The following is a 15,876-nucleotide window of genomic DNA, read 5'->3' as shown; positions in this document are numbered from 1 at the left end:
TAGTCCTGAGGAAAGGTCTTAAGGCCTCTTAGACCTGAGGAAGGATCTTACGGCCTGAACATCGACTGACTTCTGTTTTTTCACAGATGTTGCCTGGTCTGTTGAGCATTTCTAGCTTTTTCTGTATCGTGTTGAACAGTCTTATCTCAATGCTCCTAAAGAAAAGTGATAAATCACCCCATAAAGTAGTGGACAACAGAAGTTGCTACTAATGTGACATGGATGGAACTGAATAAATAATACAATTTTAATTTCTGTGTAATGTATCTCTTTTTTTGGACACTCCACAGCCACAGCACGAAAACAGAACTGAGTGAAAGCAACACTTATCAATTAGACCAGGACTCACTCATTATAACAAAAGGTTACTGAGAAATATTTCAGTACACCAGACTACACCAGCATCAGGCCCAGCTCATCCTCAATAATAAACACACTTTCACACTGACATTCAGACTGCAAATCAGAAAGTTAATTTTCAGCCGCACTATCAAAGAAAATTATAGGGAGACGTGAACACCAAATACAAAAGAGAGGAAATGGTTATACTAAAATGAAACATTGAAACAGAGGACCTTGAGACTCTTTTCATTTGATCTGAAATCTAGGTAAAAGTCATTGTGCAGCTGAGAAATGACTAGAGAAGCCCTTTCTCGGATTATCTCTCGAGGGATTTCTAGAGGGTTAGAATTGAAAAGCAGAGAAGTTCTGTTAAACTTGTATAGAACCTTGGTTAGACCACATTTAGAGTAGTGTACACAGTTCTGGTCTCCGTATTATAGAAGGGATATAGAGGCACTGGAGAGGGTGCAAAAAAGATTTACAAGGATGATACCAGAAACTGAGAGGATATACATATCAGGAAAAGCTGAACAAAAGCTGGGGCTCTTTTCTCCAGAAAAGAGAAGGCTGAGGGATGACCTGATAGAGGTCTTTAAAATTCTGAAGGGGTTTGATAGGGCACAAGTAGAAAAGATCTTTCCACTTGTGGGGTAGATCAAAACTAAGGGCCATAAATATAAAATAGTTACTAATTAATCCAATGGAGAATTCAGGAGAAACTTCTTTACCCAAAGTGTGGTAAGAATGTGGAATTTGTTACCACAAGGAGTGGTTGAGGCAAATAGCATAGATGCATTTAAGGGGAAGCTAGATAAGTACATGAGGGAGAAAGGAATAGAAGGTTATAATCATAGGGTTAGATGAAGAGGGGAGGGAGGAGGCTCATATGGAGCAAATTCCTGGCATGGACCAGTTGGCTGAATGGCCTGTTTCTGTGCTGTACATTCTATGTAATTCTACGTAATCTCAGCTAATTGTTCTAAAAAATCTTCGCCTAATGCTCTGTCCCCACTCCAAAGAATGACAATGTTGGCAACATTATCCATTCTCTAAGCAATGGAAATGGGCTGCACGGGATTCATGTACATGTGCACGCACAAGGGAATGGGCTACACACAGGGAAGTAGAACCAGTAGTCAAGCAGCCAAATGAAGACAAAAGGGAAACAGCACAATGGTGCTCACTCATGACCTCCAACCCCTCTGAGTTGCCTCTGAGAAAACATGCAAGGGTCATCAGCCATTGGTAGGGAGGGTAACCCTGGTTCCCCAGAGGCCAGCCAGAAGTGGCCTCGTCTCCCTGAAATATAGCTGGCACGCTTGACATCTTGAGAAGAAAAGCATCGCGGGGGTTCCCGGGGTATTAGGCATTTGCATGAATTACATGGCATTGATTGCAGATAGGTTGTACATGTGGTATGGGGTGTGTGACAGCTATGTAGGTCAGTGATTCTCAGTGACCTATGACCCTTGGCTATGCTCATGGAGACTAACTGGCATTCTAGCCATATGTGAAATTTCAAGCAATCATCAAAGCTCTCCGCAGAATATTAAATCGTAAATTAAATAGCTGGATTGGGGTCATTAGCAGAAGCGAGATGAATCAGAAAGTAATAGGGGAACAAAGAAATGAATGGTCTTGTCCATTAGGAAGGGAAGACAATTATAAAAGAATTGTACAGATATTTAAGGCAACAGCCACAATAATCCACTTATTAAAACCCAGAAATTAGAACATTAGGATACATAGTCCAAGACAAGGTGGGAGCCATAAAGATCCTTTTTCTGGCTCATTGATGCAGAAATGAAGTAAATGGTCTGATTTGTTTCTGGGTTAGTAAATTAAACTATTTCTTCTGAGGAAAGGGCGTTACAAATTCTGAAATGGATAGGAGGAGAGATGGAAGGAGAGGAAAGATTTATAAAGCACCTTAGGCTGGCCTAAGGACATCCCAAAGCTCTTCTCATCCAATGAATTGTTTTTGAATTGTCATGTAGGTAAACATGACAGCAATTTGCACTCAGCAATATCCCATAAGCAGTGAATGAAAAGAATCGCTTATTTAATATGTTTTTGGTGGTGTTGGTCGGGGGAGTTTGGGTTCGAGCTGCACTCCACAGACTTGATCACATAATCTAGGCTGACACTCCAGTGCAGTACTGAGGGAGTGCTGCACTGTCAGAGGTGCCATCTTTCAGATGAGACATTAAACTGAGGCCCCATCTACCTTCTCAGGTGGACGTAAAAGATCCCATGGCACAATTTCGAAGAGGAGCAGAGGAATTCTCCCCAGTGTCCTGGCCAATATTTACCCCTCAACCAACATCCCTAAAACAGATTATCTGATCATTACCTCGTTGATGTTTGTGGGATCTTGCTGTGCGCAAATTGGCAGCTGCAGTTCCTACATCACAACAGTGACTACACCTCAAAAGTACTTAATTGGCTGTTAAGCACTTTGGAACATTCTGAGGTCGTAAAAGGCGCAACGTAAATTTCCTTGTTTTAGTCAGGACACCAGAGCTCCCTGCTCTTCTTCAAATACTGCCATGGGATCTCTTGCATCCACCTGAATAGGCAGCTGGGGCTCACTTGAATGCTAATGATAGGTAAGAATAAAATGAAGCAAGGACAGTCCCACTGAGCTGAAAAATGGGGGACAGGCATTGGAGGAAGAATGTACGGTCAAATGCTGCAGAGAGGCCGAGGAGAACGAGTCAGGATAATGTACCACGGTCACAGTCATAGAGGATATAACTTGTGAGTTTAGTTAGGGCCGTTCTGGTGTTGTGGCAGGGGAGGAAACCCGTTTGGAGAGATTCAAACACGGACTTGCAGGAAAGATGGCTACGGATTTGGAAGGCGACAAGGGCATTGCATAAGAAAGGGAGGTTGAAAATGTGGCAGCAGTTTTCAAGAACAGAGGGGTCAAGGGTTATTTTTTTGGAGAAGGGTGTGATAACAGCAGTTTTGAAAGGGAGGTGAGCAGTACCTAGAAAAGAGAGTCACCATTGCCCTCCAGAAATCAAATAATGCTCGAAATTACTGTCACCAATACTAGCAGACAAACACCACGTGTTGGTATAATATTTCTTTGTTCAGTAATTTAACAGAGACATTAAACCAATAGTGGGCAGTAAAAAGTCATCTGAAAACATTAACTATCCATTCCTGAATATTTCAAATGGCAAGTTGTAGCTTAAAGTTTTTGTCCATTTATTTTAAATCTATATGTGGAATCATCAACTGATTTGGAAGAGTTTCTGAGTTTGGCCACTTGAGGGAGTTGAACAGAAGTTAGCAACCCAGGAAAGCTGTGCTTCACCTATTTGATTACTGATCTGCAAATTGTTGGGCTCAGTAATCCTTCCAAGTTGGTTAGTTATGAATTATAGGCCCTTGGGCATTAAGTTGGGCCGTATAGCCCCTGTTTTTTAGGCACTATGCAGCCAACTAAAACTCAAAAATGTGGTCTGAGATGCGCGCCCACACTTCCAACGGGAGGTGTGCAGGACGCCATCTTGGTAAAGGAGTTTGCGCACGCGCCTAGCGACCACTGGCAGCATGCAAAGCAGGGAGATCATGACGCGAATCAGCATGCAACGCTAATTTGAAGCCATTGCTGCCACTTTGGAACTCCAGCTGGTCTTAACCTCACACAGCTGAACGAACATGGCATGAAGGATCCCCCGCCCCCCCATCCCACCAGCGCTATTTAAAGAGATCATGAAGGATCCCCCCACGCCCCCCCCATCCCACCAGCGCTATTTAAAGAGATCATGAAGGATCCCCCGCCCCTCCCATTCCACCAGCGCTGTTTAAAGAGATCATGAAGTAGTTACAGGTTAGTTGCTGGATTAGTTAATCTGGCTGGTGGTGTAATTGTATGTGTTTTTGGGGGTTTCCTATACTTGGCTAAAGTTTCAATTCTCTACAGGGAATGGTCTGGCTGGCCTTGCAGTACTTTTTGTGTCATTTAAAATATTGCTCTGAAAGAAGTTGTTTCCAGACATGGGTGGTCTGGTAGGGCTTCCTCTGAGAATTGAACATGACTGAAGAATGAAGAGAGGCCACACAAAGCTGGACAAGCTGCTAGAAGAGGGAGGAGGAGGAGGAAGTGGAGGAAGAGGAAGGGACGCTATAACATAGACAGGCCCTTTCTGCCAGGGGTCTACGTGATCAGATTATTCATGAGCGATACCAGTAACCTCAGCTACACCTCCCCATTCACCAACAGTCCCACACTCCTTACCTTTCCTCTCTCACTGACCATCACACCGTCCTCTTTCTGACAACACATTTTGGTTCCTCCCTCAGCTCACCGCAGAAATTCAAATCTAAATTTATCAAGTCACTCATTAAATAATACATAGAAAATTAAACTATTCACTCTTGTGCATTCCCTTAGTGCCTGTCTTCCGTGTGCCTTTATCTTTCCTAGTGCTCCTAAGAGGTGCTTCCCCAATGGCTGGAGCATTGGAGGTGGAGGGCTGCTGACCTTCAATTGAGGAAACTGCAGATGGCCTTGGAGAACGAGCTCGAGCAACTTTGGGCCGAGAGGGACCAGCTTCAGACTGTACCATCTCAGCCTGGACTGCAGCATCCTGAGCCGACTGGCTGACAGGCAACAGCAAGGGCACTGGTGAAATGGCAGGGGAGGGAGCAGGAGTTCTGTCATCCTAAAAGAGGACAGTAAGTTTGTCTTCCATGGCGCCACTGCCACTCTCCCGGGGCGGCGCCTCAGCAATCCTGTGATCTGTTGGAGAACAGATTGCTAGACTGCTGTGCCACTCTGGAAGCCCCTTTCAACAATGGTATCCAGAGCCAGGATAATATCAGTCTGAGCTTCCAAGGCAGCAGTCAGAGCTTCGATGGAAGCTGTTTACACTGAAATGGAAGCTGTGACATCGGTCATCGGACGTTGCATCATGGTGGGTTCCACAGGTGTGCTGATGGAGGTGATCACCCGTTCCATGCTGGAAATAGGCTCCAAGCTCTGCGCAAAGCCCTGTACGAAGTTGGAGGTGGACTCCCTCACGCTCCTTGACATTGTGCGCAGGCGAGTTGGTACCTGTGTTATCCTTTCCCCCCGCCCAGGCTCCTATGCTCTTGTGCCCAGTGTCTCACCACATACAGATCCCTCCTCTATCCTATGCTCTAAAGTACGTGCAGTGTCAGTCTCTGAGCTGGTGGCCGCGAGTGTAAGACGAGTAAGATCGATTCTTCCTCTTCCTCCTCTGACTGGGAAGGTTCCAGTTCTTGGGTATCTGAAATAAAAAAGGGACACGAGTTGGGTTGTGGTGAGGGGAAAGGAGAAAGTAAGGAGTGCGTGCTTACACCATCTACAGCTTGTGAGTCAGAAGAGATTGTGGGATGAGGGAGAAATGGGAAGCGAAAAGAAGGAGGATTAGGTATGCAGAGACTCTCATCATCCATCCCTCCAGTGCCGCCAGTGGCCACGGTCTCAGCGATGCTCCTTCCCATGATGACCAGCACTGTCCTGTCTCCTCCATGGGAGTCAGAACTTGTCTCTTGTTCTGCGCCACCTTCTCCTGTAAGAGGGAAGTGTGTCAGTGAGTGTCCTGCATGATGTTTGGGTGATGTGGCTGCCATAGTTGAATAGCTGCTAGCATGTGTCAGCTGTGAGTTGTGGTTGTGAAGCTTGCAACAATGATAAATGTGTGAGGGTGAGGTAAACAATATGAACTGAAGTGTTGAGTACTGATTGATAGAGATTGTTGGTAGGTGGGTGATGGAGGTGTAGTGAATTGAGCAGTGGATGAGGCTAGTAGTGTAGCTGTAGTGAGAAGCCATTTGAAGAGTGAAGTCACCTTGACAACTTGTGTCAGATCATTAAACTTCTTCTACTGTATCCGTGCTCTTGGAGCTATACTCCTAGCGTTTACCTCCTCCGCTACTTTGTCCCATTGCCTCCTGAGCATATGTCTTGAGGGCCTCCTGCCCTCTGCAGATTCAGGATGTCCCTCCTTCTCTCCACTTCTTCCACCAGGGCCTCCAGAGCAGCCTCAGAGAACCGTGATGCACGCTTTCTCCCAGGTTGAGACATCTTCACAAAACTTCTTCCTAAGCAATTCACTTCCTGAAACCAATTCCATCAGTCACAGTGAACCTTCCCCTTAAGAGGTGCAGGCTGCCTTTAAAAGCGCTAGCCACTCGTGATATTGTGTCCTCTGCTGATGCGTGCAGTCAATGAACAGCGCAGGTAGCGCTGGCTGCACACAGCAATCATGGAAATCGGCAGGCAGCACAAATTTAACGTCCTGCCTGCAGCGCAATGAACGGGCGCAGGTTAATTGTGGACTGCGATCCCCTCGCCCGTTTTTGGGGCTTATCCAATTTAACCCCTTTTTTACATCCTGATCTGCCTGAGATCAGCTGTTTTACTTGAATCTTACAGCACAGAAGGAGGCCATTCAGCCCATCGTGCCAGTGCCGGATCTTTGAAAGCGCTATCCCTCTTCCCTGCTATTTCCCATAATCTGAAAATCTTGCCTTTTCAAGTATTGACCCAATTCTCTTTTGAAAATTACTATTGAATCTGCTTCCACCCCTTCCAGGCAGTGCATTTCAGATCATAACAACTCACTGCATAAAAAAATGTCTCCTTATCTCCCTTCTTGTTCTTTTGCCAATTATCTTAAACCTGTGTCCTTTGGTTACTGGTCCTCCTGACAGTGGAAGAAGTTTCTCCTTATTTACTCTATCAAAACCCCTCATAATTTTGAACACCTCTATTAAATCTTCCCTTAACCTTCTCTGCTCTAAGCTGAACAATCCCAGCTTCTCCAGTCTCTCCACATCACTGAGGTCCCTCATTCTTGGTATAATTCTGATAAATATCCTCTCCAAAGCTTTGATCTCCTTCCTAAAGTGGGGTGCCCAGAATTGGACACATTACTCTAGCTGAGGCCTAACTAGTAATTTATCAAGGTTTGGCATAACTTACTTGCTTTTGTACTCTATACCTCTATTTGTAAAGCCTAGGATCCCATATGCTATTTTTAAAGCCTTATTAACTTGTCCTACCACCTTCAAAGATCTGTTTATGTGAACCCCCAGGTCTCTCTGTTCCTGCACCCCCTCTTTAAAATTGTACCATTTAGTTTATATTGCCTCTCCTCATTCTTTCTCCCAAAATACATCACTTCACACTTCTCTGCATTAACATGTACACCCTAAAGCCCTTAGCAAAGTCTAGGTTTAGAACATCACCATTTTCATTTCCACTAAGATCAATAGGAAACCACTGAAGTATTTCGGCAAAATTACATCAAAAACTGCTCTGTATTTCCTCAGAATCCAACTGTCAGACTCCGGCCGAAACCCACCAGAGAACTGCAGGGTCCTCGCCATTTCAGGGATCTTCCTGCCCCTTGTCCCGCTTTTTCCCACCACCAACAACATCAATGATGTCAAGAATCACCCACCCCCGCCGACTTCTTATGCCAGCAGCTCCCGCTTTCCCTGCTCAGTCAGTTACAGAATAAGACTGGAGGCCTGTACGCTATGTGGGTGAGACACACCGGACTCCAGATGGGTATAAGTGGGTGAGGAGGTGGGGGGGGGGGCGGGGGTTGGGTGGGTGGGGGGGGCGGTTGATTGTGGAGGGGTGGAGGTCCAGACCAGGGAACCTTCCTGCAACCCCGCCGATTGGCAAATTTTTAAAAAAGTAGATTGATTCCCTTGCACAAGGGTGCGATTGGGTGCTCAATGGAGTCTAGGCAAGGGGAGGTGAGGGTGCCCCATGACAGACCCCAGAGGCAGGCAGGCACCAGAGTTTTTCCAACTATATGGGTTTGGCGGACTTCGAGGATATGCACGTAGTGGTGTTTGCGCCCACAGGCACCATGCAAATGAGATGCCCTCCGACTGACCCCACAAACTGTGGCAGGGGGCAGTGCTGGAATGCAGATTTTCAGGGCCAACATGTTCAAATTAGATTTTTGTCGCTGGGTATTTCACCAGCCTTCAGTGCTCCTGTTTAGTCCACACTCTTATCTCTACTGCACTTGTTCTCTTAGCTGGAAGGCTGCAACCCTCTGGGACAGGCGTTTCTGGGGTCCTTATTAATACCTTTGCATGATTGTCCAGAAAATAAAACGAGTTGTCATAATCTAACACTCTTCTACCACAGTTGCAGTGCTCCATCTAGTGAGTGAGCTAAGAAGTGGCAAGTCTTTAATTTTGATCACTAGGTAACGACTGCAGGCTGCAACTGGAACAAGGACAGATGTTTCTTATCTTTGACCCAGGTGAATGGAATGTAACAATGGGTAGACTGTCTGCATCAAGGGATAGACCATCTTCATCAAGGGATAGACCGTCTTCATCTAGGGATAGACCGTCTGCATCAAGGGTTAGACCATCTGCAACAAGGGGTAGACCATCTGCATTAACGGGTAGACCGTCTGTAACAAGAGATAGACCGTTTGCATCAAGGGTTAGACTGTTTGCATCAAGGGATAGACCGTCTTCATCAAAGAGCAGACCATCTTCTTCAAGGTCAGAATGCTTATAGACTGAGCTCTGAATGAAGGATTGAGTGGAATGTTGCAGATGTAATTATACTTTTTAAAATGCTTACATATCTGTATGAAAACTGGTCCAAGTCCGCATCCATACTGAACCTGAATAATGGAAGCAAAGTTTTCTAAACTTTCCCTGGTACCCTACAATAATTTGAGTCCTCATTAGGAACAGGAGTAGGCCATTCAGTCCCTCGAGCCTGTTCCAACATTCAATTAGATCACGGCTGATCTGAACCTCAAATTACCCGCCTTTGATCCATACTCCCGTGATACACTTACCTAACAAAAATGTATTGTTCTCAGTCTTGAAAATTTTCAATGACCCAGCATTGACAGCCTTTATGGAGAAAGTGTTCCACTCGATTAGATCACCCCTCAACCTTCTAAACTCAAGGAAATACAAGTCAAGTTTATGCAACCCGTCCTCATAATTTAACCCTTTAAGCCCTGGTATAATTCTGGTGACTCTGCATTGTACCCTTTCCAAGGCCAATATATCCTTCTTGAGGTGCGGTGCCCAAAAGTGATTGCAATACATGGGGTCTGACCAAGGTTTTGTATAATTGAAGCATCACTTCCTCACTTTTAAATTCCAACCCCCTTGAGGTAAAGGCCAACATTCCATTAGCCTTTTTGATTACATTTTGTACCTGTGCGTCAGCTTTTAGTGATTCGTGTACATGGACACTTAAGTCCCTTTGTTCCTCCACAGCTCCTAGCCCCTCACCATTAAGCAAATATTCCGATTTGTCTTTCTTGGATCTAAAGTGGATGACCTCACACTTCCCTACATTGAACTCCATCTGCCATAGTTTTGCTTGCTCACTCAGTCTGTCTATTTCCCTTTGTAACTTCCTGCTCCCATCTATACAACTTACTGTGTTTCCTAACTTAGTGTCATCTGAAAACTTGGATATACAACGATCTATTCCTTAATCCAAGTCATTGATATATATGGAGAAAGGTTGAGGCCCCAGTACAGATCCCTAGGGAATACTACTTGTCACATCCCGCCAATGAGAGAACAAACCCTTTATCCCTAACCTCGGTCTCCTACCTCCCAACCAATTATCAACTGATTTCACAAAGTTACCTCCAATTCCATGTGCTCTCATTTTTGCCAACAATCTCTGGTGCAAAACCTCATCAAATGCCTTCTGGAAGTTCATATAGAAAAAATCCATAGACACTCTCCTATCCACCATACTAGTGGCCTCCTCAAAAAATTCAACTAGATTAGTCAGACATTACCTACCCTTCACAAATCCACGATGACACTCTTTGATCCACTGATACTTGTCCAAGTGCTCAGTCACTCTTACTCTAATGACAGATTCGAGTAACTTCCCCATAATTGATGTTAAACTGAGAGGTCTGTAGTTACCTGGTTTCTCCCTCCCTTCTTAATTTGGAGTGACATTCGCAATTTTCCAATCCAAGGGCACAATTTCTGAATCTGGAGCTCTGAAAAATTATGACTAATTCATGTAAAGACATTCCTCAGCAGCAAACCATTTTGCGAGTTGTGACAAGGTAATCTGCAACCGTAAATAGCCCACTAAATGTGATATGATCAAAAATATAAGTCGTGATCCAGCAGCTAGAATGTGAATAGCACTAGATACCAATAGTTTTTTTCTCATCTGTATGGGATTCCCATCCAACCATCAGACTATTCTTAATCCTCAGTGCTGACTAACAAAGCTCAAACATATGTCCATATGCCCAACCATCCCGGTGATTTGGTGAGTGGTATTCAAGCACAGGAGGGCAATTTACTGGGAAAGAGAGGGGGGAAAGTCTATAAAGTAATCAGACAATTTATTAGAATGGAAATAATTGGAAATAATGCAACAGATGCTGGAACTTCAATAGTTTGAAAATGCAAACATAATTATTTCACTTGGGAACAAAAAGCACACACTCATCAGCACTAACAATTTGGCTCTTTGTTTATTAAACATAAAACAAATAGGATAGAGTGTCTCTACACCACTGAGAAATATTTTGACCTTATACGGTTGCAGCTATAAACTGTGGCTGGTAATTTCTCCAAAGATATTGCTGTTTTTTCACACATATAATTTCTGCCAATTTTGACCGTTTAGCTAACAATAAGGTACAGCTCTAAACTAGGATACATCTATGGAGAAGAGGGAAGCTAAAGGGTCTTGAAATACTTACTATTGTACAACTGATCGACACTGAAGAGCCGCTTTTATTTCAACATGAGAGAAACGGGACAATAAACTCGACTGATTCCACAGGAAGAAAGCGGATAGGATTCACTGGGATGAATATAAGATCCTCAAGAAACATGTTATCGGTGTGATCAGAAAGACTTAGAAAAAAGCATAGTTACAGACTCAAAATAAAACTGTAAGAAGTTCTTTCTAACTATGAGTTATGGTGTTAACCGTGTCTCAGTGAATTAGAAGATTGTGAGTTCAATTCCCACTCCAGAGACTTGAGCACATGATCTAGACTGACAATTCAGTGCAGTACTTAGGGAGGCACCGTGTTTCAGATGAGACGCTAAACCAAGGCCCCTTCTGCCCTCTCAGGTGGATGTAAAAGATCCCATGGCACTATTCGAAGAAGAGCAGGGGAGCTTTCCCGGTGTCCTGGCCAATATTTATCCCCCAAACATCATCACTAAAATCGATTACCTGGTCATTATCACACTGCTGTTTGTGGGATTCTGCTTTGGGCAAATTGGCTGCTGTGTTTGCTACATTACAACAGTGACTACACATCAATGTTTGTAAAGCGGTTTGGGACATCCTGAGGTCGTGAAAGGCACTACATAAATGCAAGTCTTTCTTCTTTCTTTACTTCAGCAGTATGAGGGCAGTCAGAGGTGAAAAGCATAAAAGATGCAAACTGGCTTGAAACAAGAATTGAGCACAGGATAGTAAACATTCTGAAAGATTACATCCTCCAAGAAGTTACGAGGTAGGATACGAGCAACATTCCCATCCCAGACAGAGGTGTCTCAAGTAAAATTAATGGCTTCAATATAACTGCAGTTCTACAGGGGTTAAAAGGGCTCAAAAACAATAAATGCTCATGGATAGACAATGTTTATCTCAGAGTGCTAAAGGAGACTGGGAATGATATTTGCGATGCATTGACAATCAATACGAGAGTCACTGGGGAGATACCCATAGATAAGAAACAGACCAATATGATGCTCATATTCAAAAATGGTCACAAATCAGACTCAGTCAATTACAAACCCTTACTTCAAATCTGTGTAGAATAATGTAATAAATTATCAGGTGTAAACTTGATTATCTATTCAATAATAACTCAATTAGCAGCAGTCAACATGGATTCAGAGGGCCAAATGCTGCCTAAACAAGCTCCTTGACTTCTTTGAGGAAGTGGCAGCCCATGTAGACTGCGATACGCCTTACGTCATGTTATACTTGGACTTTCAGAAGCCATTTGAAAAAATTCCACACAAAAGACTACTGGTGAAAATCAAAGCTATGGAAATTCAAAGAAATTGGCTGAAGGGTAGAAAAGACAGGTATTTTTTATCGGGGTTTTTGGGATGTGGGGCATTATAAGTGCAGTGCCCCTGGCATTAGTCTAATTTACAATCAGAAACTGAATGCAAATTATTTCCTTTGTTGTCACTGAGTCAAAATCCTGGAACTCCCTACCTAACAGCACTGTGGGAGAACCTTCACCACATGGACTGCAGTGGTTCAAGAAGGCGGCTCACCACCACCTTCTCAAGGGCAATTAGGGATGGGCAACAAATGCTGGCCTTGCCAGCGACGCCCACATCCCATGAACGTATAATTAAAAAAAATGAAATTTGCAGATGATACCAAACTAGAAAGGACAGCGGAATTGGAGGAGGCAATTCAGAAATTACAAAATGAGTTGAACAAAATATGTAAGTGGGCAAAATAATGGCAGATGAAACTTAATACAGATAAGTGTAAAGTATTATACAAAGGATGAAAAATGAGCAACATATCCACTCCATGAATGGTGTTGAAATAGGTAAGGATGAAATTGAAAGGGACCTAGACGTCTTGGTAGACTCGACACTCTGATGTCCAACCAAAGAAAAGCAGCAATCAGCAAAGCCAAAAGAATGTTGAACTACAGAGCCAAAACAGTAGACTACAAATCAGAGAAAGTCATGCTTATAGTGTACAGTGCTCTAACCAGACTGGATTGGAGTACTGTGTCCAGTTCTGGTCACCGAGATACAAGGGAGACATTCAAACCATGGAGTCAGTGCAAAGAGCTGCAAGGATTTCCAGTTTTAGAGGACTCAGTTAAGAGGAAAGGTTGGCAAAATTTGAGCTATCCAGCCTTGGAAGGAGTAGTCTGAGAGGTGATCTTATAAAGGTAAATAAGATTGTAAACAGTATGGAAAAAGTAAATCTGGAAAATGATTTTAAATTAAATTGTGAGAGTAAGCAAAGTGTAATTTAGCAAAAATCAAATTTAGGACCTGTTTAATCTAACAAAAGACAAATTTAGGACTGATATCAGTTAGGCTTTCTTCACATAAAGAATGATAAACACATGGAATGCACTCTCAGATAGAGTAAGGGGGGCAAAAACCCCAGAATCATTTAAGAAACAATTAGACACTGCCATGGGGGGGAATTTTAGGGTCATTCTGGATGGATCTGCGAAATCGCCTGCCAGGCCATCCCTCAGCCCACCTACCACTGAAACCCTCAGCCATGCTCGAGTCACGTTCAGACTGAATTATACCAAAACTTTCCTCACCTTCCATAAATGTCAGCTCATCCAAAACTTGCTTTACCAAGTCCTGCTCACCTATCACCACTGTCCTCACTTCTTCACTGAACTACATTGGCTCCAAGTCCCTCAATACCTAAAATTTAAAATCCTCATTCTTGTGTTTAAATCATTGCTGCAGGAGTTCCTCAGGGCAGTGTCCTAGGCCCAACCATCTTCAGCTGCTTCATCAATGACTTTCCTTCCATCATAAGGTCAGAAATGGGGATGTTCGCTGATGATTGTACAGTGTTCAGTTCCATTCGCAACCCCTCAGATAATGAAGCAGTCCGTGCCCACACGCAGCAAGACCTGGACAACATCCAGACTTGGGTTGATAAGTGGCAAGTAACATTCGCGCCAGACAAGTGCCAGGCAATGACCATCTCCAACAAGAGAGAGTCTAACCACCTCCCCTTGACATCCAACGGTATTACCATCACCGAATCCCCCACCATCAACATCCTGGGGGTCACCATTGACCAGAAGTTTAACTGGACCAGCCATATAAATACTGTGGCTGCAAGAGCAGGTCAGAGGCTGGGTATTCTGCGGCGAGTGACTCACCTCCTGACTCCCCGAAGCCTTTCCACCATCTACAAGGCACAAGTCAGGAGTATGCTGGAATACTCTCCACTTGCCTGGATGAGTGCAGCTGCAACACACAAGAAGCTTGACACCATCCAGGACAAAGCAGCCCACTTGATTGGCATCCCATCCACCACCCTAAACATTCACTCCCTTCACCACCGGCGCACCGTGGCTGCATTGTGTACCATCCACAGGATGCACTGCAGCAACTCGCCAAGGCTTCTTTGACAGCACCTCCCAAACCCGCAACCTCTACCACCTAGAAGGACAAGAGCAGCAGGTACATGGGAACAACACCACCTGCACGTTCCCTTCCAAGTCACACACCATCCCGACTTGGAAATATATCGCCGTTCCTTCATCGTTGCTGGGTCAAAATCCTAGGACTCCCTTCCTTTCAGCACTGTGGGAGAACCTTCACCACACGGACTGCAGCGGTTCAAGAAGGCGGCTCACCACCACCTTCTCGAGGGCAATTAGGGATGGGCAATAAATGCCGGCCTTGCCAGCGACGCTCACATCCCATGAACGAATAAAAAAAAAATCCCCTCATGGCCTCACCTTTCCCTGTCTCGATAACCTCCTCCAGCCCTACAACCCCCATGAATACTCTTTCTCTCTGACTCTGGTCTCTTAATTGCCCAAAACAGGTAGGAGTGATATCAAGGCCGGCAGGCGGGAGTAAAAATTGGGTCAGGAAGCTGAGGATGCTGGGGACCCGAGGGAACAGTCCCCGGCATAAAGTGAGTGCTGGGGAAGGGGGTTGGAAGCCAACACTGACGCCGGGTGGGAGAGGCAAGGTCAGAGCTGGGGAAGGCTGAGAACTGCATGCAAGGCCCGGGGGGCAGCAGTCCTGCTCCTCCTGGCTCACATTAATTCCACAGAAAAGTTACATTTTTAGACTTACCGTGGCTTCTTCTGGCATTATCAGGCTGCGACTTTGCAATGTATAGTAGGACCCCGTCTTCCAAGGTCTGGTGGCACTCCCATGCCTGTTCTCAGGTAAGTGAAGATGGTGCCGGGATGGGAATATGTTGGGGATGCTGCGGGACATCCCCCATCTTAATCCATCTCCATCTTAACCCTCCGCCTGCACCATTCCCGCAGGGTGGGGGCGGGGGATTAAAATCTACTCCCAGGTTGATTCTTAAAAAGCCGCCCTTCAAAGATTTGCAGCGATCAAAGTCATTTGTCAACACCAAGGTGCTAAATATCTCCTGAAAGATCTGACATTGCTAACAAATTGGCCATTATTCAGGAACTGTGTGAAGCAACTGCAAATTCTGCATTTATATCATCTCTCATCTGCCTATGGATGGTCAACCCAACATGGAATAGTCTGAGGGAACTACTGACTTTCAGACTGGCTTCTGCCCAACAAACGTTAGATCAGCTCGTCTGGATCATATTCCTGACAAAATATGGCCCTAGAATCCTGAACCGCGATAGAGCAATATATGGCAAATGTATCTCTGCTTGGAAAGTTGTTAGTTCCAAAATTATTAATCCAGCAATGTCACAGAGTTAAATGAATTTCAACGTATATTGATCAGTAAAAAAAACTTTAACATGTTTAAAGAGAGCCTGGGTCGTGCTCCTGAGACGTTTTGTCTTAAAA

Source organism: Heptranchias perlo, chromosome 15 (genome assembly GCF_035084215.1).
Source record: "Heptranchias perlo isolate sHepPer1 chromosome 15, sHepPer1.hap1, whole genome shotgun sequence".
Taxonomy (NCBI): domain Eukaryota; kingdom Metazoa; phylum Chordata; class Chondrichthyes; order Hexanchiformes; family Hexanchidae; genus Heptranchias; species Heptranchias perlo.
This window is presented reverse-complemented; position numbering follows the sequence as displayed.